The 27,867-nt window shown below is 41.0% G+C and overlaps 1 protein-coding gene across 9 annotated transcripts in view; it reads right to left on the minus strand.

Annotated features, from left to right (window-relative positions):
- auts2a (activator of transcription and developmental regulator AUTS2 a) overlaps nucleotides 1–26,467 on the minus strand; it is a 298,303-nt gene extending 271,836 nt beyond the window's left edge. For 5 of the 9 annotated variants that reach the window (XM_077504581.1, XM_077504580.1, XM_077504578.1 and 2 more), the window contains exons 1-4: nucleotides 26,344–26,467; nucleotides 17,652–17,724; nucleotides 16,558–16,677; nucleotides 6,365–6,532 (exon numbers count right to left, since the gene is read on the minus strand). The gene's annotated coding sequence lies outside the window, so the exon portion shown is untranslated. Of the gene's footprint in view, nucleotides 1–6,364; nucleotides 6,533–16,557; nucleotides 16,678–17,651; nucleotides 17,725–17,795; nucleotides 17,820–26,343 lie in introns of those variants that run through there. The other 4 variants (XM_077504574.1, XM_077504573.1, XM_077504583.1 and 1 more) reach the window with 4 other exon arrangements.
- Nucleotides 26,468–27,867: the final 1,400 nt, after the last annotated feature.

The raw sequence follows: 27,867 nt of genomic DNA on the forward strand, positions 1-27,867 counted from the left end.
TTTCTTACATCTGCACAAAATTATATTTGAATAATTTCTTACAGAGGCAAATGCAAGTTCAGATGTTGTTACTCCTTCAAATGCAATCATACACAGATGCAAGCACATGACAATTTCATGCACAGTCATTTTTCTTTTCTTTTTAACTCATTCACTCGCCGCCATTTTCACAGAAGCAGCCCCATTCGCTCCCGGCTGTTTTACTAGAGGTGTCAAAATTAGTGCATTAATTTTGAGTTAATATAAAGTTCCTTTAATGCCACTAATTTTTTTTAACGCACGATTAATGACCGCCCCTGACTTGGAAAGTCACAATTCCACTCGCAACGCAGCAAACATATCCAGTTAAAATTTAGCAGTAATGCATTTATTAATAATGCATATATTTGTGGAGTCAAGTTGTAAAAAAATGTGCGGAATTCCATAAATTACTTCATGTTAAAGATTAGATTGCTCTTATTATGAAAAGAAAATTTCACTGAACTGTCACCATTATCTTAAAAAAAAAATGCAATTATGCCATCTAGTGGCAGAAAAATGACCAACACAAATCAATATCAGTTTTTTTTTTTTTAGTAGATCTTTTTAATTTTAACTCGTTTATGAATGAATGAAATTGCTGTATCAATGGCTAGAAGATGCAGCCATATTTCTTAGTTTTTTTTTTGTCGTTTTTAATGAGTATGATAACTTAAAAAAATGTTTTCTTGTTCATTTAGAACAGAAATAAAAGTTGCGATTAATCGTGAGTTAACTATTGAAGTCATGCGATTAATTACGATTAAAGATTTTAATCGCCTGACACCCCTAATTATTATTATTATTATTATTATTATTATTATTATTATTGGTGGACACTGTGCTCAACAAATCAAGCTAATAGATGGCCAAGCCATCTACTTGAGCCAGAATGGCGGTTCAGAAGCCGAAGTTGGCACACCGATGTTTGATCAATTACGTGCTTGTTTCCTAACAGACTAACGTCGTTAAGAAGCCATAAACTACTGTACTTTAGGAGTGAATCAAGAGCGCCAATATTGATTAGAGCGAGGAGGACGCTCCATTTTTTTGGGGATCATTTGCTTGTAGACATGAATAATGAACAATAAATTCCACACAATTATCAGAATTCCATCACTGCTCAGAGTAAATAATAAATGGAGAAAAAAAAAAGAGCACCTGACAGGTAGATACACTTGAACTGTATGACCTGATCTATGCTGTATATTCACTTGCATGTGTTATGGGGCAGCCGACAGCAAGTGTATCGGTTGCTTAGCCTTAGCGTATTAATGAGCGCTATGCTTAAGTACTGCGCGGACGCTATTAATCACACATGATCATTCTCATGAGCACGTCGGCGGGAGCCAAACAGAAATCGATATCCTGCTGTTCGTTTAATTGAAGCAATCTCGCCAACTCACTTGTAAGGTCACGCACACAGCTGTGGGGGCACCCCAATGAGTGAAATCATATTTCAGGAGCAAGAAATTAGGGGGGGGGGGAATCAATTAATTAAAGATGTTTTCATTGGTCATGTAGATGAATGGGATCGACAGAACACAGAGCTTAATAGATTCACACCACATTCAAAACCGCAAACTCATCATTCAACGTGTAACTGCATACTGTACTTGGTCACCAGATAAAGACGATCATGCAAAATTATGATGCAGTATTTTGTAGTGTTCAAGGCCCCCGGTCTGCCGTTTTCACTCAGGAAAATTAACTTTTTATATACAGGATGTACACACTAACTTTTTCTCAGTCTACACATGTGGGCTTATGTTAATGTTTGGTGGTGATTTTGTCCTAAAAAAAATGTTAAATAGTTTTAGATCCAAAAAGGTTCAATATAACCTGCTGACAAAACAAAAATACAGATCTAAAATGGTTGTCCTGACTAAAACTAGACGAAAACGTGACAGTTTTTGTTGACTAAAACTGGACAAATAAAATTACGTTTTCTCTGACTATAATAAAGACTAAACGTGACTGAAATTGGATTAAAACTGAGACTAAATTTAAAAATGGCAGAAAAAAATGCACACTAGTATGTTGTAAAAAGATCCTTTTTTGTCCTTGTAGTCTTAAGTGTAATTTACTGTAGCTGCTATCTAGCTGCATACGATGTCAGAGCCTGTCTTGCATGTCTTGAGGCCACTCGGTCGGATAATCGGCTATTCCACAATCCACTTCAGCCGAGAGTCGTGAGGTTGACAGGTTAAAGTGTGTTAAACACGATAACTTATGGAGATTAGTTTGGAGAAAGGCTGGCGCTGGAGGGGGGAGATAACACGGGCAAAAAGATCAGTCTAGGATTAAGATCAGAAGATTACGCTTTGATCGCTGAGACGTCGTGCGTTACCGTTAGCCGAGTGGCAACCAGGCACGGCAATTGCCGGAGTAATCAGCGGTTTTATTATATGAGCTTAAGCAACCAGTGGACGAAAGTGTCTGTTACTTCACCGTGCCACTAACCACTTTTGTTGACACTTCATAGCCTCAAGTACAAGACTGAGAAATCTTTAGTCTGTCTGTCATCATAGAACGTTCTTAAGTATGGGTGTCAGTTTTTAACGCTCGATTAACGACCGCTTCCTTATTTGGAAAGCCTCGAAGAGAATTCCAGTCGCGAAGCAGCAGATCAGTCAAACGATCCCATCATTGAACACGTCATGAGTTCCACCACTTGTCAGTCAAGAAATCGCCCGTCGTCTCTTGCCAATCGTCTAATTAGCCAGGTGTGTGTATGTTAACGACTAGATCCGCTAATTAACTCATTAGCTCCCAAAAACGTATAAATACGTCATATTTTAAATGTTTTAAATGTCCCAAAAACGTATTTATACGGGTTTTTTGGGGGGGTTTTTTTTATGCCAGAGCATAGAGAAGGCTTTGATGCAGTCTCTCTACTGCAGAAAATGGTTGAGTGGCAGCAGAGTATAAGAGATCAGCCAGGCCATGTTAAAACCAGCTGATTTTCCCCACAGTTCTAAGCAGAATTGTGAAAAACGACGAAACCTAGCTATGTTCTATTGCTAATTGCTGCACAGCAGAAACAGATAGAATATACTTTTTTCTTTTTCTTTTTTCCCCCCCAGATAAAAGAAGAGACCCTAATCTCTCTTTTGGTATATTCCATATTTTTATAGCAATAGAACATAATATTTCGCGAAAATGGTTGGGAGTGAAAGAGTTAAAAGGGATGATGTCACTGAACGGAAGCGGGAGGACAGCTCCAGTAGCGGGAGAATTGTATTTTTTAGGGCTATAAAAACCAACATTACATTTGTAAGGTACAAATGTTGATATAACTCCCCCTTTAACAAACATTACAGCAAAGCATTAATTAGGCAGTTCAGTGTTGCTTAGCAAGTCGTTCCAGCTGTAAAACACGAATGTTCCAAAAACATCCCGACTGCATGGGAGGCTGTCGTGGAAATCAACCCACCAGCCGTGTGTTTTGATGCCAAACAAACCATGAGTAATGCCGCGGCTCAGTAAAAATGCTGAGCTCATTTTCTGACTCAGGTCAGTAACATGTAACAGCTGCTCCGTTCGTTCTGCGGAGTTGAACATGAATGATGTAGGCAATCATAAGGGGATGAATATAATCTGAAATTTATGGGGATTTTGATATTGGCCCAAATGTCAAGATCTGTGTTTTATATATATATATATTTATTTTTTTATTTATTTTTTTATTCAATGACATCCTTGAAATCAATATATTCAGCAAGATGGGAGGCATAATAAAATGCACGTACACTGTATGTATGTTGTGCAGTATATGCAAGTCTGGGAAATGACAGAAATAACTTCAATAACTTGCGCTGACTATATCAGCATCCCGACTAAATTGACCTGTAAGTGTACAGTGCGACGTGATTACCTGCAAACTCTCTCACTCCCTGATGAAATTCTCCCACACTACCACTTCATGCATCTAAATGATTATTTTTTCCACTTGAATGCAGCAAAAGGTCCCTGGGCATTTTCAAAGCTGCATAAACTCTCAAGTAGGCATTGATACAGTTGTACGTTATTGGATTTACCCTTTTCAACAATTGACATTGGGTTAACATCAGGCCACTGGCTCGGCCATTGAATATTTCACTTCACTATTCCACTGACATGTTAAGTGCCATCCCGTTGGCTTTGTAGGCTCTTTCAGTTCACTGTTTTTTTTCTGCAATTTCAGAATATGCTGCTCATGTTGCATCTACAGTCAATCTCATCGGAGCCTTAATTAATCAGCAGCAATGTTAAACAAGATGAAAACGTCCTCTGAGGCCTCTCTCCATACACAGAGAATTAATGCTTTACTTTTTTTCAGTAAACAACGAGTTTAACTCATTTGCTCCCAATAACGTGTAAATACGTTTTTTTTAAATGTTCTAAGTGTCCCAAAGACGTATTTATACGTTTTGTTTTGGGGTTTTTTATGCTAGAGCATACAGAAGGATTTGATGCAGCCTCTCAACTGCAAAGAACGGTTCCAGAAATGGTAGTTATTACACAAACGGCCAGCAGGTAGCAGCAGAGCAAAGTAGATCAACCTGGGCCATCTATAAAAAAAGCTCAATTACTTACAATTTTGAATAGATTTGTAAAAACTGATGAAACCTAGCTCTCTTCTAATGCTAATTGCTGCAAAACGGAAACAGATAGAAACATACTTTTTTCCCTGATGAAAGAAGAGACTTTAATCTTTCTTTTGATAGCTTCCATGCTTTTATAGCAATAGAACACAATATTCTGTGGGCCTTCCAAAATCAGTCAAAATCCAGTAAAACAGCCGGGAGCGAATGGGATTGCGAAATGTGAAAATGGCGGCGAGTGAATGAGTTAAAAGGGGAAATCGCTGGTGCCTCTTCATGTGTAAACAGTCTGAAGTGCTCTGAAGCCACAAAAAAAGTGATCCAGTTCGGCAAATGGCTTCGAGTGACCCTGAGCATAATGCGCTGTTGCTGTTCAATGGCAGATTCGGGCCTCGCGTTTGGGATTTTATTTTCAGATCAGGTCCCGAGTGAATCATTCGGGATTATAGGGACACACAGAAGGAGATGTCTGTAAAAGCTAAAAGGCTGAAGGCAGAAGGCTATCAGTTTTCCAGTTGCCAGCTCATGCATACTAAACATCTGCAAGCATATGGCGCTGACGCTAGCGCCCTCTTTGTGGGCCGCCTATTACTGATCAAGATTAGACCACGGCCGACTTTGAGGAAGGGACGCTGGAGGTGTTGACGATAGAGATGATGGCTTTGACATCGGTTTAAGTGACAGTACACAAGAAGATTAACAGTCTGTCGATGGCGACACAAAATCCGAAAAATTCTCCTGGCGCGACAGTGAAAACATTCCGGGACGATAGTCGTCCCTTGTATTGTACGTAAAGGGCGACTTTGCATTGCATCGCTGCTCTTTTCCTAGTTCCGCCCCAATCCCCATGGCAACAAAGGACTATTTTTCCCCGTAGAACACGGGGTGAATGAACTAGGAAAATGTACTTATTTTCCTACTCCCGCCACCCACCTCAGACTCCTACGCACAAACAAAAGTAATCTCAAGTGAAACATTACAATTGAATGTTAAGTCAATGCATTTTTTTTTTTTTTTTTTTTTTTTTTTTTTACAAGAATGTCAGAAACTTTTCAGTAATAATATTGTGACACTTCTGTTGTTTTGCTACCTTGTTCCATTTATTTGTATAGCTGCATGCTAAAAGGTCTGGTTTATTTACTGTATGTTACTTCATGTCTATAAAATGTAGTTTTGTCGAACTGCGCGGCAGCTCCCCGAGAACAGAATACAAACAAGCTTTTCTATTGATTCATTGTGGCCTGTGAGCACAATTCATGAATTATTGATAAGATCTGCTGCCTTGTGGCTATTTGCATTTTACTTTAATGAGATATTTGCACTTTGATTCAGGTACTCTCATAACATGTCACTCTCTTCCTTTTCCATCTTGGTGATGTAGTTACATTTTATTAGCTTCCAGTACTCATGTAGGACATTTTGGGCCCACATTACAGATATATATAATTCACCTGGAGGAATTGGTGTGAGAGGTTCGGTGATGAATCACCCAAAGCTACAAAGATGAAAAGAAGCCCCCCCGCCCTCCCGCCGGGCCTACAACTCAAACCACAATCATGCCTTGCTTAAATGTGCAAAGATTAATAGTTTGCTGCTGCTCTCATGGCTCCCGCCTTTAGGGAACTATTTGCAGAAGAATCTCTCCCCGCACTTTCCCCAAGATTATCTCCTGGAGCATCAACACTGAGCCCAACTTATTCACTTTTCAGGCACCAATCCGCATTATCTCCCGGGGAAGATGATGGGGCCCGTGTACGCACCTGGCTGCCTCCCCGGAGACACATTAAAGAGCTCAGAGTTTAAATCTTCTTCCTGGAGATCACTCAGAACTCCCCGTCGATGCCTGTGAAGCTTCACGCGGATCCCGGGCGCCGCGAGGCTCCTCCCCCACCCCGATACAGCGAGCGAGGCGATGGTGCGGCTGAGGCCTAAGAATAGCGAGAGAAACCAAGAGACTGAGACGCCGGGGGGTGAGGGGGGGGGACATGCATCCTTCACAGTGAATAAATCCTCTTAAAGCCACTGAAAGGTAAAAGAAAAGAAAGCCACTTAAACAAGCGTATGGAAGTGGAAAGTCAAGTACGATGCTCAACATACACAACAGCCCCTTTGAAAAGGAAAACTTTTTTTTTTAGCCATTTACCAGCAAGCAAAACAATCTCTCAGCTGACTTTCCAAAGACGGGCAGACTACGTACTACCTTGGACCGGTGACCAGTCAATCTCAGGACACATACAGATGATGATTCACCCCCCCCCCCCCCCCCCCCCACCTATACATCTGGTACCCCACACAACTTGTTTGGCCACAACACATGCTGCATTTCCATAAACATGGGGCGAGTGAATGGCTCGTCCATGAAACGTCCTGCATGCAAATTACATGGAATCCACCTCTCTTGCAAAGTAGCGGGGGGACTTTCACCTTTTCAAATTTGCACAGCCTCAAGCATTTAACCTTCTCTTGTGTTAGGGTCGGTACCGACCTGTTTTAAGTTTTAAATGCACAGAAGTACTACATTAATTTGTTTACAGTATCAACATTTTTTTGACTTTGTGACTTGTATTTAACTAATTTGCTCCCAATAATGTGTAAATACGTTTTTTTATGTTTTAAGTGTCCCAAAGACGTATTTATACGTTTTTTGTTTTGTTTTAATGTTAGAGCACAGAGAAGGCTTTGATGCAGCCTCTCAACTGCAAAGAATGGTTGCAGAAATGGTAGTTATTACACAAACGGCCAGCAGGTGGCAGCAGAGAAAAGGTGATCAACCAGAGCCATCTAGAAAAAAAGCTCAATTACTTACAATTTTAAATAGATTTGTGCAAACTGATGAAACTTAGCTCTCTTCTAATGCTAATTGCTGCAAAACGGAAACAGATAGAAACATACTTTTTTCCTGATGAAAGAAGAGACTTTAATCTTTCTTTTGATAGGTTCCATGCTTATATAGCAATAGAACACAATATTCTGTGGGCCTTCCAAAATCAGTCAAAATCCAGTAAAACGGCCGGGAGAGAACGGGATTGCGAAATGTGAAAATGGCGGCGAGTGAAAGAGTTTTTAATTAAACAAAATACAATTAAAAAAAATAAGTTTTACCAAATTGTAAAATGTTCCAGTGAAAATTATGCCTTTTGTGTTGTTGAGGTCGGTTTCAACCCATTCAGTTGTTATTGTATCGCACAACCCATCAAAAGTGCTGAATGATGAATCTAAGTAAGTACCCATTGTTTGAATGTATTGAATGCGTGTTGAATAATTTGCATGATCTTCAGGTCCAACAAGTCGTTCTAGACCGTTGAAATGTTTTACAGAGTACAGATCACCAATTTGAATCAAGCAACAATGGCTAGTTGTTATTGTAATTCACACCTGGCTGCACCCATCAACGGCACTGGATCATAAATGTAAAGTGCCAATTGTTTAGCATTCCAATGCAAATGGTGGTCATGTGGGTGTGGTCTCCCAATGACTCGGCCTGGACCATTGAAATATTGAGCTGCAACACTACAGGTCCATACTTTACAGCAAGCAACAATGAGAAGATCATTTACTGCACGCCACGCTTCGGATGATATCTTTGCTGAAAATGAAGCAGAGGACGCACGGCGGCAGCCCAGTGACACAGACGAGAATATTTCTGAGGAGGACGATGACGTGGAGTATCAACCGGAAGACACGGACACATCCGATCAGTCCGACGATGACGTCACCGGCGCCGAAGCTGCTCCCGGTGCTCCTCGAACATTCCGATCCAAAAGTGGCAACGTCTGTTGGAGCTCGGCAACTCCCGGTGTACGCGGCAGGGCGGTAGCTACGAATGTCATCAAAATGACGCCGGGGGTCACAAGATTTGCTGCGACGAGAGTAAGTGACATCAAGACGAGTTTTGATCTGTTTGTGCCGATGTCACTAAAAAAAGTCATCACCGTTATGACGAACCTTGAGGGGAAAAAAGTCCAGGGCGACATGTGGAATGACATCGATGAGGAATGCCTGGACGCCTACATTGGTCTTCTTCTTCTCGCCGGAGTGTACAGAGCCAGTAACGAGCCCACTGAAAGTCTCTGGGATGCATCGACAGGCAGAAATATTTTCCGGGCGACAATGTCGCTTCAGACCTTTCAAACGATATCCAGAGTATTCCGATTTGACGCCAGAGACACCAGAGCAAAATCTGACAAGCTTGCTCCCATCAGAGACGTCTGGGAGAGGTGGGTGCAGCTCCTCCCACTGATGTTCACCCCAGGGCCAGAGGTGACTGTCGGCGAACGTTTTCTTCCTTTCCGTGGAAAATGCCCCTTCAGGCAATACGTGCCAAAGAAGCCCGGCAAATACGGCATCAAAATCTGGGCAGCCTGTGATGCGAACACCAGCTACGCGTGGAATCTACAGATTGACGCAGACAAATCTGAGAGCGGCGTTCCGGAAAAAAAACAAGCAAAACGAGTGGTCCTTGATGTGACTGCTGGATTGCTGGGTCAGAACATCACTTGTGGCAATTTTTTTACCAGCTACGACCTTGGACAAGAACTTCTCGAGAGGAAACTCACCATAGTTGGCACGGTGAAAAAAAATAAACCTGAGCTGCCCCCTCAAATGTTGCACGTGAAGGACAGGGCTCCTCTTTCATCAAAGTTTCTATTTACAGACACCACCACTGTTGTTTCATACTGTCCAAAAAAACGACGAAATGTAATACTAATGTCCACTCTTCACAAAAATGCAGGTGTGTCATCCGGAAGTGACAAAAGGCCCATTATCATGCTGGACTATAATAAAAACAAAGGTGGAGTGGACAACCTGGACAAGCTGACTGCCACCTACACTTGCCAGCGAATGACCAGGAGATGGCCAATGGTCGTTTTTTACAACATCCTCGATGTCTCTGCATACAACGCGTTTGTGCTGTGGACTCACATTCACCCAGCGTGGAATTCAAACAAAAGGAACAATCGCAGAATGTTTCTTCAGGAGTTAGGGAGTTCCCTTGTCAAGGCCCACATTGAGAGAAGGGAAAGGGTCCCTCGAGACCCGTCCGCCGCCGCCTTGGTCAGACAGCTGCGGGGATCGCCACGCGCGCCGTCCACGGCAACGCAAACAGCGTCGGCAACAGACGCGACGTCGACCACAACAACCACAATCACGGCACCGGTGAGACAAGCGGATTCGAAAAGAAAGAGGTGTCAGGTCTGCCCTAGCCAGAAGGACAGAAAGACAAACACGTTGTGTTTCTCTTGCAACAAGTACCTCTGCAAACAACACGCTAAACGTGTCACTTTTTGCCATACATGCATCTAAACACAACAGTATACAATTCTGTTCTTGCGCAAAGACTGTTTATCGACAAAGTACAAATGTAATTGAATGTAATGTTCACTGTGCTACTATAATAGCTCTGCAAAGAACACACTAGTGTCATTTATACACAATCAGTTAAAAATACACAACACAAATGCATGTACTTGATTGGCCCCTTTTGACCTTGCAAATTAACATTTTGTATTCTTAGTACTAGGTCTGATTTTCACTTTGTATTTGTAATAAACTTTTTATTTTGAGAGAGAAAAAAAAAAAGACTTTCTTGAAGTAAATATATATGGGTCGAAATTGACCCAATACACCATCAATGTTACTATAGTTCAGTGCTTCTCAATTATTTTCTGTCATGCCCCCCCAGTACGAATAAACCAATATTAAAAAAAACAAAAAACTTTAAGCTCCAAAAGTTTCTCTATGCCTTGTGACTGATTGGTCCATTTATCCAGTTCCAGATACCCCGGACAGGATAAACGGAAGAAAATTGATTGACATGTAAAGCTCATCAGGGCTTACTCATTACAAATCGATAAGATCAAATTAAAACGTATCTCAAATGCGGTTGCTATTTATTTTGTTGAGCTTTTCCTGTCAGCGGTTTCATGATGAACGTAGCAGCAAGTCAAGGTCGTGAGATAAAAGGCCACCCACCCACCAACCTCCTGCTGCTTGTCTTCGGGGCCTATCTTTGCAACGTTCCTGAGAGAAAGGAAAAGCGCAGTAGGTGCGCTATCAAGTGACAGGTGCCCTTGTTGTGCCTTTAGACCACACTGTGAACACAAGCCCTCAGTTGTCACCCTTATAAAACATGAAAGCACTTGACATGTGTCCGCAACGTGTATAACAGAGATGCACAATTTCCGCCTTAAGTTGACAAGGACGCCGGCATGCAAGTACAGCTTCATGTAACAGACTATGTGGTCACATTAACTCATTCACTCCCAGCCATTTTCACTGAAGCAACCCCCTTTGCTTGACTGAATTTTGACCGAATTTGCAAGGTCCACAGAATATTGTGTTCTATTGCTATAAAAACATGGAACGTACCAAAAGAAAGATTAGACCCTCTTCTTCCATTAGGAAAAAAAAATAAAATACATTTATATATGTTGCCGTTGTTCAGCAATTAGCATTAGAATACAGATAAGTTTCATCAATATTCACATTCCTGGTGAAAACACTGACAAAAAGAGCTTGTTGCAACATGGCTGATCTCTTATACTCTGCTGCCACCTGGTGGCCATTTTTTTGTAACAACTACCATTGCTTTAAGCCACCTCTTCATGTCAGAAGCTTCATCAAACCCTTCTGTATGCTCTTGCATAAAAAACAACAACAACAACAACATGAGGATACATTTTGGGGAGTGAAGGTCAAAGTATTAAAAATGTGTTTACACGTTTTTGGGTTTGAATGAGTTAAGATGTTGGCATATTGAGTGTATTAATGATACAGTTTTGGATTTTATGTTTTATAGACACAGGTAGCTTATGATTTCATTTTTCAAATCTGATCAGGGCCCCTCCTTAGTATAATCCTACACTGGATATAAATGTGGCTGAGTCTGAAGAGAATTATCGAATTCCATCATCACAGACATTGATAGTCGCCACAAATATGCACTGGAGGAGGCGAGGCAGCCAGTGCAACCCAACTCCAACATGCTCGCTCAGAGAAAAGGGGTGAGGAAAGGCGCTGACAAATAGCTCGGCAGTCTGAAATTTGTGCTGTTGAAGTCCCTCACACCTCAAGCACACGACTCCGCTCACATAAACACACAATTCTGAACAGAGGCAGCACCAACACCTTCAGCTACCAAAAACAAAATACAAATTATCTCAGTATCTCGAATCACGACTTTCAAAAATTCGGTTTGCATTTCAGCGATTGTTTTTTTTTCCTTGTGTGCTTTGCGTTCATTTATCATTTCAGTGTTGATGTTTATGATAACTGGTTCTGATGATGCAGACCAATCTGATGATGAAAAATGGATAGATGACGAACACAAAAAAATACATCTTGAACATTAATGTAGCCTATGAGACAGCATACGGGGAGCAGTCAATCATTTTTGCGCAGCCGGCAAAGAGGATCAATAAGCTGCTTTGGCACGACAGACACGGTGTTGCTTATTGAAAGAGATGATGGGAAAGGATGTCACAATTTTGCTATCAAGGGGCGATTGATGACAAACTGGCTGTAATCCTTCCATTTACTCTCGACTGATGTGATGGTTTGTAGCTGTGCAGTTGGCCAAGCATCTATTATGCAAACTGTTTACTGCAGAGAGCCTCATAAACGGAGCTCCATTGAACTTAACAAAGTTGACAGAAGGTTAAATTAAATAGAGTTGATCTCCTGGCTGTTAGAAGACATGTTGGCACGTGAGCTCTGTAAACTGGATGTATCGGAATAGCCCTTCTGTCACTAAATCGCCCGTTCTCCTTTTCAATTATTCATTCTCCTTTTTTTTTTTTTTTTTTGCCCTCCATCTGCCACATATCGCCGCGTAAACTCTCCCTGACCTTTTGCTGCGATCCGCTGCACATTCATTCTTGCAATGCATTATTTATGCCGGTGCCACCCCATCAAAGTTATTGTTTACGTTTGGCGGCGAAATCATGCCGGCTGCCATTGAGCCGGGGTTCATGTGTTATCCTATAACTCACGCTGCTGCGGCATATGAAGGGACGACGACGCAAATGTTGGGTGACTGTTCACTGCGCTTACGCGGCGCCAGAGGGGAAAAAAACTGCCCGCCTGCTCTGAGACATGCAACATGACAACATCAACAAGCACTTAATATGGCTGTTATATACAACAACAGATGTTTCTTTCATATGTTCTGCCAGAGTGGTGACGAAGCTGTCTTGTGTGGGTGATGTCGTGCACTCATTACATGCAGTGCGTGGACATTTGAACCCACTCAATTCTGCGCTCCATCAGAGTGTTGCATAATAGCAGCAGAGCTGTTCCAGTCAACCTCTTGTAGAATACCGTTTTCGAATAACTGAATAAAGTATATTCAGCCACTACACAATAATTGCAAATGATGCATGAAAAGAAAATCTGAAAGGCCAAACAATATGTTAATTGAACTTTCTAGAACGATTTTTTATTGTTATTTGGGTTGAAAAAATTGAAAATGTGATTACTGTACTACAATTACTATAACATTTGTTCATGTAGGCCTACTATTCCATGAGTATAATATTTTTTCCCCCATTAAAACCCTGATGTATATGATCTGACACATGCATTGCATGGATGATCCATTAGAGGGCAGTATCACCCAGCTGATGGCTTTTCCAGCGACCTTGCAATATAATACAGTAGCAGTGTTAATCCTACTATCCAGTTAAATGAATTGATCACACTTTCCTGTTCCTTGAATCATTTCAGCATTATGAAATATAAAGCAACATTCCAAGTGTTCATCTTCACATAATGGCGTGCTTGTTTACAAGAGGCGCTTTCAATGCAGCATAGCTCAAGACAGGGAACTTGAAGAATCAATGAGCCGCTTGGGAGGGCGGCTCCCCCACATGTGCGCACTCCAACTGATCTTCCAGGCAGGATCTAAAGGTTCTAACACTACACACACACACAAAATAACATCCCCCACCTCAAACCCAATCTCCTCTGGGACCTTTAGTTTTAGTTTTATTCATAAGCGTTTGTTTGTTTGCTTCAGCCCGTGGTGGATGTCTGGTTATGGGCCTGTCACTTTTAATATTTGGAGCATAGCGATGAGTGTTGCATTGTGCTTCGGTGGAAGCAGTTATTGTGTTATCATCATGTGCTCAGAAATGAAATGACTTAGTAAATAAACATCTTTCAGGACAAAAAAAAAAAATTCCGTACTGAGAGCGTTCTCTGTTGATTAACGCTTTAACTCCTTCTCAGTCTCCACCTCTGGGCTTCTGTTAACGTGTGGTAGTGATTTTTTTCCTAAACCCCCACCCCACCAGCCTGAATCCGTGCGTGCTGTCAAGTTGCCGCGGGAGTGACATCAAATTCGCCCAGCCCAGTCTTCAACACCCCCCCCCCCCCCCACCCCCCGCTCTGTGATTGGCTGGAGGGTTAAACAACCGTCTGTCCACAAAAACGTCCCGTTGTTGACAAAACAAACACAAAATACAGACTTGGGGGTTAGGAAAAGAAAAAAAAAACACCACCATACATTAACAGAAGCCCAGAGGTGTAGACTGAGAAGGAGTTTTAAGTACAGGTTACGTTTACATTCTTTCCTCCCGGTGTAGCAAATGATTGAGAATCATCAGCGTCAAAAGGGTTTGCTTCAGTCAGCAAGAGCAAGAACACGCTCAATAGATGTCGCCTGAAGGCGGCTCAACATGAACCTGAAGAGATGAAAAGCCAAATACCGTAAAAAAAAAAAAAAAATCTATGGATCCTATTCTGGAAGACACACAATTAGGTCAGAATGAATATGTACTTAGTCTCCCTATAATAAAGATATGTCTATTAAATGAGAAACTCAATTAGGTTTCAGTTTCTTCACTCGCTATTTACGGTATATTAGCTTAATCGTGTTCAATGTGTGTCTTAAAGGTCCATTAAATACCAGATTGTGGGGTTAACTACTGACAATGTTACAAATTAATTCAGTCTCCTTCTCATCTATTTATAGAAAAAATGCAGTCACAACTATCTGCACCGTATTAATAAATAAATAAAAATGAATCCATTAATATACCTCAAACACTGCAATGTGGCCTTTATCACAAAATTACGACGTTGGAATTTGGACTAATTTCCTTCAGGACAGACAGTCTCCAAGCCACTTAGCCTTCCTCTATTTGATTTCCACATCCTCCCGTCTCTGGCGCCTGATTTGCACATCACGCCACAGCGAACAAACACAGCCCTCTCATCCCATTTCCTGCTTGGCGGCTATAATGAATCTTTTATGATTTCATAATACATCCAATTATTCCCCCCCCTGTTAAAATCACAGTGCACCACCTGGAACCACTTTGGCTTCCCTTTATTCTTGTATACCTGCCTCATTTGCCTGCATATTCTCGCCGTTTCTGTTCATCCAAATGCCCAATCTAACAATGTCTGTAATGGCGGGATGAATTTTTATCTTTCTTTTCAAAACGCAGCGGATTTTTGTTCAAACACTTGTAAGCATTGTTAAAATTCTCAATGCTAATTCCCGAGACAATTCTGCTGCATTAGCTCGTGTGTACGTGCGTGTGTCTATCGAGCAGCAATGACGGTAATCTCCTCTGAAACGCGAAGCTTTCACGGAGAAAATGTTCAGTCACGCTATTGCCCCATTTGCTAACGACTTCTTCATAAATGTTCCCATGGATTAAAGTTGCCTCCGCGAGAAGGAATCAATAGAAGGGGCCAATTTGCCAACGGAGAGTTACCAAACAGTTACTTCTTACTCACATGACAAAAATTGGCAGATAGTTACATAATTTGAGGGCTTATTAACTCTTTGACCGTCAAAAACGTTTAATAACGATGAGTAAAATCACGATGTATGCCGCCATAAATGTTAAATGACGTCAACTACTTTTTAATCAGTAGGCAGTGCAACGTCTAAGTGCAAGGCTGCCTGGTCAACGGGCTGTGGAATCAAAAACTCCCACTAACAATGGCCAGCAAATTTGCCACTATATAAAGTGCCAAATTTGTCACTTTTTTTTCTCGTCATATTGCCCCCGCCCCCTAAAAAAATATATATATGTACGTGGCACTAAAACGCCGTCGTACTTTTATGATTTTGAGGCTGTACGCATAAATTCGATTTGACTTGAATTACCCATGGGGTGGAATCCAAACTACGAGGAAAGGAAAGGCAGCTCATCATAACTCAGTTTGCTTCACATAATTAGAAATACATTGAAAAAAAAAATACGTACAAAAGAGCTAAAGACATTTAAGTTCAACAAAGTGCTCCCATTTTTCTGCGAACTTGCCATACGTTGATTTGCTCTGAAAATCGAATGCGCTTTTTGTCGTGAGAGTTCCACAACTTGCCAGTTTTCTTTTTTATCTCAACACTTGGCGATTGTTGCCCCCGAAATTCCCCCGTGAAAGCTAATTCAAGCAGTGTTTCATGAAAGGCCGCAGTTTTGTTTATGAGACGCTTCATAATTGGAGAATGAAACTGTGCTTGCCCTAAAGCTGCTTACACCGTAACATTTAGAAACGCTATCCTCCGTACAATTTATTTTTCACGGATTACTTCCCTTCGCTCCAATGCATCCTATTTGAGATTCTCCCAAGGCTTCGCTCACATAATCACTCGTTTTCATCTTTGCTTCTCAATAAACGACGAGAGGCGAAAGCAAAGCACAGCAGAATGACCATACAGCGTTATGATGAACTCCCATTTGCTACTTGAGCTGCTCAATTAGAGATGATGTCAAAAGTGCCCTTAGAGAATGTCGTCTTTTCCGAGTAGCTCGACTTCCTCTGAATAAACAGATCAAACGCTACAATAATAATAATACACCTACCTGCTTCCATTAACAAGGCTATTATCAAAGGAGTATTTATCTCCACCGCAAACGGGCCCATAGGGGCTATTCGCTGCACTTATAGACACCATTTTAATTACACAATGAAGTATCTGTTTGTTTAGACGTACCTGAGGGTTGGGTTGGCTTGCGCATCTTGGCCTGAAACGAGAGGAGATTGAAGACGGCAGAGGGAGGCCGAGCCGCTGGGAGTCGGGTTTTTTTCCCACCGCGTCTGCTGGCCAGATTACCTGTCAGATTACAAAACTCTCCCATCAGACGCTCTGACAGGTGGTTGGCCCAGATACAGCGAGATGGCGCTCGGCTCTTAACACAGCACGACGCTCACGCGAACATGATACGCTTCATAAATTGGAGGAACATATAAAGAGAATCATATGAAAGTGTTTGTGTAATGTTGGATAGCTGCCACATGATAAACCACAGCAACAAGACGATTCATCAACACAGAATCACGCTGGTTCTACTTCATTGAATTTTTCTGAAACACTTTTTGTGCCTGAACACAGCCAGGATGTATCCTATGGAGGACCAAAACTGCCAAAATTCAAAATAAATGACTAAAGGTAGCTGTTGGAGTTTGAGCAACAAACAGAACTACACGCATTAAAGCAAAGCATTTCATAAATGTTTACATATGCCGTAGGTCAATTTTCCCCCCATTTTAAATTATGCAAATAATTAATTGATTAGAAAATCTCTGGATGAGCATGTGCAGTTAATACAAATTTTTGAAGACATCCTCGTAACATTAAATGTTAAAAAAATTAACACGTAACAGGTGCGCTTCAAATTTAGCAGGCAAAATATGTTGTGGGAAAAAAAATGCATTTTTAAGTCAGTGATTAATCATGATTAATCAAAATTCTAAGATGTGAAAAATCTGATTAAAAAATTTAATCGTTTGACAGCTCTAAACAAAACACAGCAAACTATGAGGTAAATTAAGATCCAATCAAAATGTTAGTAATTCACACCAAACAAGTAAGGAAACAAAACAGCAAAATTACATACAACAAATACAACTAGCCAAAGTGCATCAGTGCTTTAAAAGTACTTAATATTAATGCTACATTTTAGCTAAAAGGGACAAAAAGAGAGCTTTAATTTTTATACCAATGAATGAATGAGAGTTGGCTAAACAACACCTATTAAGTACACAAGGTACAAAGTACATACACAATCGATTATACACTTCATGTACCTTAGTTGTAGCAATAATCCACGCAAGCGGACGCTTCAACTGAGCAGCTTTCCCAAGACCACTCCGTGACTTCCTAATAAAAAAAAATCAAACAACGATATATAATAAGACTAAATTCAGGCTAAAAAGTAAAAAGCTGCTTACCTAGCGATGGCCAACCGACGAGTAACAAGTGCCCGGCGTACACGGGTGTTTCACATCAGCTTGATTAGCTTGCTAAGAGTGGGGCGGATATAACCGGGCTGACGCATTTAGGGACCGTCGGGAAAACTCACGTCCTATCTAACCACCTGGTTACATTTGTGACATGTTTTTTGACCCGTTTCTTTCAGGCTAATGTTCTCTGATTAGCCTACAATTAAAATAAAGAGGTCTGATGCAGATGAACAAGAACGTGTACACGGTAAATGCAGGCACATATTGCAAAGAAATACAGTATTTTGTGAACCTCCTCTACTACTTCTTGTTGGCATAATCGACAAACATTTACCACTGTTTTTCCTAGCAGTCCCCCCCCTGAATTTGCATAAAGAGTAATTTGTCTGTCTGTGTTCAGGCAATCCTTTATCAGAATTTCAAACGGGATGCTAGCGAAGGGAGCGCTTCACGGCAGTGCTGCAGCATGAATAAGTTAAAAGGTAGAAGAGTTTCGTCTGACTACAGATGATTTTTAAGTTCTTCGGAGATGGCCAGAGCACATACCCCGGGTTTACACCGGTTGCGGTTGCGGTGCGGCTGCGGTGCGGTGCGGTGCGTCTTGACTGCGTGCTCCGGACGGGTCAATTTTTTGGCCAATCCACACCGGCTCCGCACAGCTGCGGTCCGGCAGCTCCGTCGCCAACCACTTCCTGCCGTGTTTCGCGTGACCGCGCGGTCATGTGGCATTAAAAACAACGACAAACACACATAAAGTCTGTGCTCAACAGAGAAGCAGAAAGAGAGGTGGACTTTTTTTATTTTGTGGCTTTCTACCTCCAATATAAACCTCTCCTCGTCCATGTTCGCTGGTGTCTAAACCGTGAATGAGCACCTCGCACGTTAACTCCAGGCCCGTCTACGCCCACATCACGTTTTGCTAGCATGCTTGCGAAATAGGAGCTGGCGAGTGTTTTATCTTGAAAGGTAACCGGAAATTTATTTCGAAACTGCGTCGGTCTTCCTGTCCCGCTCGATGTGTTTTGTGCTACCTTGCCATTTGCCGGAGGCCTACCGCTGCGGCGTCCGGCAAAAATAGAAAATAGGTCTATCCTTGCGGAAGGGCTGCGGCACGGCGCAGCTGAGACGCAGTCGACACGCAACGCACCCGCAAGCGGTGTAAACTGCACCATTCCAATGAATGGAATCTAATTGCTTGCGTCGCCGGAACGCACCGCAACCGCACCGCAACCGCAACCGGTGTAAACCCGGGGTTAGGAGTGGAGGAAAAGTGTTTGTTGGCGCGACTAATTTTCATAATGTCACTCACAGACGTTCCTAGATATAGCACACATTTTTGGAACTGATGATCTTGTAGTAATACACAAAAAAAAGGAGGGATGCACCTGAATCTGACATCGAAAATAGTTCAGAAGGTGAATTGTGGAATGTGAGACGGTCCGCTGACTGTGGCAGAATTCATAACTGGGCTCTGCCAGTCATACTTGACTGCACTTGCTGGCAGTTGGTGATATGGGCTTAGAATTAGTTGTGATTGAAATTACTTAAGTTAATCATTATTTATGGGATTCTTTTAACATGCACGGACTGACAAAAAGTCCGTGTTTACATGCTACATGCGCGAATGCTAACCGCTCGCTAACCAAACGTTAGCTGTCGGTTTCGGTTTTGTCGAGGCGAAAGCCCCCACAATGGTTCAGATAACTTCTTGTCAAATTTTTGTCGGAGAGGTCCATGCCTCGTATATCCTCGTCTCCTGTCCCTGTCGTTGACTTGGCAGCACTTGCGACCACACGACACTGACTACTGAAAATGGCTCAATGAGTACGTATCCCTTGAACAATAATATATGCTATGCACAACCCAAAATGGCCGCTGCCTGAGATGGATAAAAATGGGTGAATTTAGCTGTTGAATTCATATTCCACAAACACAATAATAATCCTAATGCCATATTTAGACTAGTGAAGATATACATAACATACTATTGTCAGTAAAATTATGGGATTGAAGACCTCTTTAACTCATTCACTCGCCGCCATTTTCACATTTCGCAATCCCGTTCGCTCCCGGCTGTTTTACTGGATTTTCACTGATTTTGCAAGGCCCACAAAATATTATGTTCTATTGCTATAAAAGCATGGAACCAATCAAAAGAAAAATTAAAGTCTCTTCTTTCATCAGGAAAAAAAAGTATGTTTCTATCTGTTTCCGTTTTGCAGCAATTAGCATTAGATGAGAGCTAAATTTCATCAGTTTTCACAAATCTATTTAAAATTGTTAGTAATTGAGCTTTTTTTTTTCTAGATGGCTCTGGTTGATCTCCTTTGCTCTGCTGCCACCTGCTGGCCGTTTGTGTAATAACTACCATTTCTGCAACCGTTCTTTGCAGTTGAGAGGCTGCATCAAAGCCTTCTGTATGCTCTAGCATAAAAAACAAAACAAAAAAACGTATTTATACGCTATTGGGAGTAAATGAGTTAAAGAACAACTTGTTAAAAACTATGTGGCCAAAATTCAGCTCGTAAACTGAATGATTCGTGCACGATGGAAAAAGAGAAATAAAAAAGAACTAATCTTCCATTATCTTCTAACATTTACCAAATGTAACATTTAATGTACATGACATAGTTGACCAAAATCTCATTCAGTCACGCTTTTGCTGGATGGGCGGTAAAGACAGGAAGCCATGTTTAAACAGTAGCTAATCCCATAATTGAATGCAGATTTATTCAAGCCCTCGCGCTTGGACTGGTTTGAGCACACAGTCGGGAGCCGGGGTAGGGGGAGGGGCTTCTTTCTGCCACTAGGGGGGGGGGTCAGATCAGGCGGCTGCATATTGAAAATTGATTCTCGCTGCTTTACAGGAAACCACTGTCATTTACGTGTCACATTAGCGCGCTGGGATTAACCTTGCACATTCCGACCGTCAACGCGCGAACAACGTTCGCCTTGACGCGCGTGTGCAAATGACCTTCTGCATCACCTTCGGTGCTGTAAATGAATTTCATATTAAGGCAATCAAATTATGCTGCAGTCAGTGCCATCGCCGTCATGCTAAAGATAACACGGGCCATTCCGGCAGCCCGAGGCAGAACGAAGGACTCTTGACGACGTCCTATTACAAGTGGGAGACTTTATTGTCATTCCACTTGCTGCAGCTCTGATACGTTTACGATGATGATCGCCGTGCCTGAGGTGACGCTGCCTCACCAATGGCGTGTTCAAGCAAGAGAGAAAAAAAAAAAAAAGGACTATAGAATATATTACCACAATGGGTGTACAACCAAAAGGCATTTACTTGGTGTGTCATAATTGTTTTGCATTTATGAGAAAAGAGGGGATTATTAAAAGATATAGCAAGAAGCTCAGGGGTAAAACTCCACTAAACGCACCAAAACATAATATTGTTACATAACCGCCTGTGTTTTGGGGGATGCTACCTCTCAGGAGGATTTCAAATGTTCTCTGTTGCAAAAATATTCATTTATGCGGTATTTGCATCACGCTAGCTCTAATAGAAAAACTGTATTTATAAGCAGTATAAGCATTATTTGACTATCAGAGAGATGTTTCAAACCATTTTTCTTAGGAGCCACCAATACTGATACTACTAGTACTTTTTTGTACATAAATTTTCAAAACATTAACAATGACAGCACATTTTAAAGAAATATCACAATCTTGCATTTTCTCTTAAAACTGCATGAAATTATTATCAGTTTTCTATTCTTCCATTTCTAATTCCTGATCATAAAGCAGCCACGAGAGGAAATTTGGGAGTATCCCACCTGTTTCCGTTTTGCAGCAATTAGCATTAGAAGAGAGCTAAGTTTCACCAGTTTTCACAAATCTATTCAAAATTGTAAGTAATTGAGATTTTTTTTCTAGATGGCCCTGGTTGATCTCCTTTGCTCTGCTGCAACCTGCTGGCCGTTTGTGTAATAACTACCATTTCTGCAACCGTTCTTTGCAGTTGAGAGGCTGCATCAAAGCCGTCTGTATGCTCTAGCATAAAAAACAAAAAAAACGTATTAATACGTCTTTGGGACACTTGCATTTAAAAAAAAATTTTTTACACGTTATTGGGAGCAAATGAGTTAAACAATTTGTTTTTGTTTCATGAAACATTATTATTTTTTTAAAAATGGAGGTGTATTAGTTTCATTCACGTCAATCTAATGAGATTGAGGTTCGTCAATCAAGTGGCTCACATTCTCGGCCGTTGTGCATGCTCGCGGCTTTCATCAGATGCAAATTCAAGAGAAGCGAGAACAGGGACACTTCACCTTGAAATTGTTTTGTCGGTTCAATTTAAAATGCTCATCGTGTTGGTTGACAAACTGTAGGTAGGTGGAAAACGCACTGCCCTATTTTTTATTTGTAGTCCTTCAATTATCCTGGTTAATGGCCAAAGAGTGAGACAGCAACTGCAGCTTTAGGGGAGCATCCAAGATCAGCTTTTAATAACATCTTTCAGACTGGCTGAAAATCAATATCATTTATCTACTCTTGTAGCTTAATAAAAAAAAAAAAAGAGAGAGGACGATAAAAGTTGGGGTGGCAAACACAGTACACAGGACGCTAAATTAACTTCTGAATTAGAATCTTTGTCACACTTCCGCCGGGACGAGAGACAATCGCATCCTGCAACTTTGCCGTCTATTTGACGAGCGCTTTATGTCTGTCAGACATGATGACAAAAGCTTGTGATAACAGATCTGCCGTCTGTTTGAGAGCAGTAAAGCGCCACGTCTGACAAGCCGCTTTTATGTTACCTCTGCTCCGGTGCCAAAACCTTCATCACTCTTCGCCGCACAAGCCCTACACGTCACATCTGTGCCTTCACAGAGCGGCGTAGCCCGGGGCAAAAAAGAACAGAAGCTCGACTGGGGGAGACGGGGGACATCAAGCAGGCACAGCGGCAGAGACGAGACATCAAGGCGGGAAAAATGGGCTTTTACAAAAAAAACGACGCTCGCCTAAGAATACAGATTGGAGCGAAGAAGTCAAGGAAGCATGTCCACGAAAAACACTAGCCCTAAATTGCCATTGCCTTAAGCAACATCACAAACGGCTATTGCCACTGATGATATCAGGTGTTCACAGAAGTATTCAAATTATCACACTTCTACATATTCAATTACTCGAAAAAGAGTCTATTTGGTCCCAAAAAATGGCAACATGTTCCAAAGAAAATCAAAATGGTGGACTTCCTGTTAGGTTTAGCCTATGGCACCAAAAGACTTTTTTGTAGATCATAGTCTGTTACATATGTGTACCAATTTTTGTAGCTCTAGATTAAACGTACAACTGGCGATGCTTCGTTAAGTAAGAGTTTTGAAACTCTACATTTGATGCCTCGCCCCCGTCATATAGTATGTCAAAAACTTTTGATTTAAATACATTATTTTGAACTCTGGGGTGAAACGGGGCAGAGAAAATAAAGACTTGTCTTTCTTTCTGGTCCTTTTCATTCAACGTCGAAATCAAATCTGTGTTTTTATTTGATCATCAAAAGTAAAATGTGTAACATAAATATTAAACACATTAGCCAAGTTATGGTAAAATAGAGTGTATATTAAAAGTGTCTGAAAACTTAGCAACATCCTCCTGTTGTGGTACTCTAAAGTTAAAAGATGTTGCTCTGTGCTATTTGAGCCTTTTTAGTGAATGATTGCGCAATCTGAGGAGAGGCCAGCCGCCCGCTGCCTCATCTCACAACTATTTGAACAGAAAATATGCAAATTCAGTCATATTCAAAGCAGAGAATTAAAAAATGTGTTTTATTGACACTTTTGTAATTGTTTTTTTTTTTTTTTACTCTTCACGTTCCTGCAAACCCGTTTGCAATTGTAGTGTAAACATACTTTTTTTTTTTTTTTTCCCGGAAAAGGAAAGAGAAATAAATTGTCTTTGTATGACGTTATGTTATTACAGTGTTTGAGAGGTCACTGTATCGGAGCAGCATAACTGAAATGCACAATGTGCTGAAGGCAAAATGGAACGTAAAAATGAGAACGAGTAATTGGTTTTTATAATCATGTTAACTCACTTTGCCCAAACTCCTCTTTAAAGTCAAATCCTTGCACCATTGTAGAATCTATTCTCTCCGCTTGTACGCTCTCTTGCATGGAAAATACTTTGTCCATGCGCAGGCACGCGTATTTGCATATTTCTGAAGCACCTTTATTAAGGCTGCCCTCTGGATGGGGAAAAACCGCTTTTACACTTTACAAACTGTGTTGCATTTTAATGAACACGCAGGGAAGTTGAAATTCAGCGGCCGTCGCGTAAATCTCTGCCGGCCAAATTGCTTCGCGGCGTACCAAGTGAGGAACATTTCCCGATAAAATAGAATTGCAAAAATCCTCGCTGTCTGTGTAATGTATTTGTGTTAAATTAAACAAATCAAGCATTTAAACAATTTGGTGACAATACATCCTGTTATTTGCTTGCGCCAACATTTTAACTAGGGCTGTCAAACGATTACATTTTGTAATCAGATTAATCACATCTTAAAAATTTTGATTAATCGCTTAATTAAAAAAGGCTTTTTAGCAACATTTTTTGCCCACCAAATTTAAAATGTACCTCTTATGTGTTAATTTTTTCATCATTGAATGTTAGCGTCTCATCCTCCTCTTTTTCTAATCAGTTAATTACTTGCATAATTTAAAGTGGGAAAAAAATGACAGTTTGACAACAAATATTCTGAATGTTACACGCAAACATTTATTAAACGCTTCACTTTAATGCATGTTATGTTTATTGTTCAAACACAACCTGTGCTACCTTTAACGTCGCCATCCGTTGTCAAGCTAAAGGATCATTTGCAGTCAAAATTAATAGTGCGATTAATCTGCGTTAATACGTGATTCATGTGATAATTTTTGGTGATTAATTAATTAGTTAACGCTTTAACTTTGACAGCACTAATTTTAATCTAATTGAAATGATGCAGATCGAATATTTATCGGCATATTTCCTGAATTGACTTTTTCCTGAGTCAAAATGCTTTAATTAGTGAATGCCGGCAGTAAAGAGATGACAAGATGATCAGCGATAATCAGTTCATAAATTAAAGCGCATGTTCAGGCATCCTGTCGTCTTCGACGGGCAAGTTGCAACCTGTGAGACGGATGACGAGCTCCGCGCACGAGATTCCTCGCTTGCCTTCCGAGGGCTTAAGCATGCTCACGTTCCATTAACATCATCAATTATCTCCTCCGAGGATGTTCGGTGGCCTCAGACAAGAGACCTCCACGTGACTGCCGGAGCGCCCACTGAGATATTGTCGCTGTTAATGTCCCTGCCCGGCAAACGCGGAGCTTCCCGTGGTGCTCCATTGACAGCACATCGTGTAACATTATGTTCAACCGTGTCAGAAAGTCTGTCATCATTTGCACTGGCGTTCCGAAGCAACTTGGCACCCTAGGCAGTAGGGGTGTGAATTGCCTAGTACCTGACGATTCGATTCGTATCACGATTCACAGGTCACGATTCGATTCGATACCGATTAATCCCGATACGAATTTATAAGTCGATTGTTGCGATTTTTTTCCATTCAAATTTAGAAAATACTATCAGTAAATTTGTACATGTACACTGTAAGATTTGTATGAATATATTTATCTAAAACTTGAGGCTTATAACCGTGAGCCACTGTACACAAACAGTTTGCAATCTGTTTCACATTTGAACAGCATTGAAATAAAATATTAAGGCTTAATGTGCCGTTCATATAACATTCTTCCATGCTCAAGGTGTGAATCCTAAAAAAAATAAATAATAATAATTAAAAAAAAAAAAAATCGATTCTGCCGATTATTGAATCGATTCGAGAATCGCGCGATGTAGTATCGCGATATATCGCCGAATCGATTTTTTTTAACACCCCTACTAGGCAGGATTTCTGATAGTGGTTTTGATTGGCTAGCAGTTGCCTTCATTTGCTTTTTGGATTTAGGGCTGTACGATATGTTATTTTATTTATTTATACTTATTCTATTGACTTAATCACTTCCCTACATCTTGTTATATTTTTTGCTTTTATACTTACCTACATATATTTAATAGAATTCATTTTATTTTGTGTTATTTGCTTTCACTTGTCTCTACTGAAAGACTGATTTCTATTCCATGCACAACACTTTGTATGCATCAATGGATGTTTGAAAGTGGTTTATAAATAAGGTTGATTTGAAATATGTCGATAATATAGAGAAACGACATATGGGTGCAGTGAAAAATTAAGCAAAATATCAATCCAAAAGGATGTGTAAAGTGCTGTTTTTTTTCATTAGAACTTAGTGACAGTCATCAACATTAACAAAGTTGGCAATAAAAAAAAAAGAGAGAATTCATCTTACATTGAACTGCAACTGTTCTTTAGTGATAAATAAATTTCTGCTCCAAAATTATTGTTGTGTTTGTGCGACTGCGTGGGTCTGTTAGCCGCATAAGCTACTGTTTATTGCTACAATTCGTCCGTGCTGTGTGGCTTGACTAATCAAAACAAAAGTTTGCCACTCACTTATAAACGTCGTTTAGTGGACCAGGGGACGCAGAATTCCCAGCGATGTCATCCTGGATCGAGTTTTGACGTTTGGTGGTCATTGTGTCAGCGCCGGCCGGCGAAAGCGCACGACTATCTAACCCGGAAGTAAATTTGGCTAATGCACGTCTCCAAAGCGTGCGTCACCCTCCCATTGGCTAGCCGTAGTTGTCAATCAAAGCTACATCTGAAAGGAAGTATGTGGTTGGCTGGCCATGCTTTACTTGTAACAGAAGGCGCAAGTTTACGTGACTGACATAGGATTTAAAAAAAAGAAGAAGAAAAAAAAAAACTTCTCTCCCTGTCGCCCCCTTTGCTCACGAGCGCGCCTTTCATTTGCTTAATCCGCCGCCTAATGGCAAGAGCGCCACTGATCATTTGTAGTTGAACATTCTTGGCAATATGTCATATGTGGCCTCACTAGTCTAAACATGACATTCTGATTAATATTATATCTATGTAATTTGAGTTATGCAGCAAAATCCAGCTGTTTTTAAACCATCTCAGGGGGGCGGCCATTTTGCCACTTGCTGTCAACTTCAGGTGACATCGCAGTTTGCTCAGGGCTCAACGACCAATCACAGCTCATCTGTTTTCTGAAGCTGAGCTGTGATTGGTTGTTTCACTCGACAGCAAGTGGTAAAATGGCCTCCTTCTAATACTGATTAAAAACTGCAGTATTTTGCTGCTTAACTCATATTCCACTAATACAATATTGACCAGAATACCATATTTCGACTAGTGGGGCTGCATAGAACGTATTATCGTCAATAATTTTTTTTGGGGGGGGGGGTTGATTTACCTTTTAAAGGTAAAGAGGCAAATTATGTTTTCTTTGAGGTTTTGTATGAGGTTACATAATGGTGGCCTGCAGTAAGGATTAAAGGGAATGTACAGACTTTAATCAGAATCTAATCAGAATATACACTGATTTCACACATCATGGCGCCATGCCGTGCACCTGTCCCGTTATTTCGGGATGAGAAAGTTGGCAACGCCCACTTTTGGTCGAGACACTCCGAAGCCTCGGCACGTTTCATAACGTCACTTAGTTAGCGCAAATTAGCGCCGTCATCTCACAGCGGTGCTAGCTTTAGCTTCTAATAGTAACGTCCTATTAACGTTTGGCTAAATTGTCAATGCGTGACCGCGCATAACAGACACTATTTTAATTGAACAGTCTTCAGTTTACTCTTGCGCCAACTCGAATAGCAAAAATCCAGCAGTACTGTAAAATTATGCTGGCGTGTCTTCAGTTTTTCGCGCACTTCAAAATTTAGTCAACAATGTGTTACCCAAAAAATATACTCTACAATGTACGGTGTGGGGAAAACCAGAACCTAATGTCTGACAACCTGTACCTCGTAATGTGACAGCAGACCAGAGAGCAAGTGGAACAAATGGATATAAACAGAGCGGTATTATCCGCAGGAACAAGCGCAATGTGTTAAAGAGGTTTAATGGGCGAGAAAACTGTCTCATAGAACTGATGGCGGCACCTTT

Source organism: Festucalex cinctus, chromosome 18 (genome assembly GCF_051991245.1).
Source record: "Festucalex cinctus isolate MCC-2025b chromosome 18, RoL_Fcin_1.0, whole genome shotgun sequence".
Taxonomy (NCBI): Eukaryota; Metazoa; Chordata; class Actinopteri; order Syngnathiformes; family Syngnathidae; genus Festucalex; species Festucalex cinctus.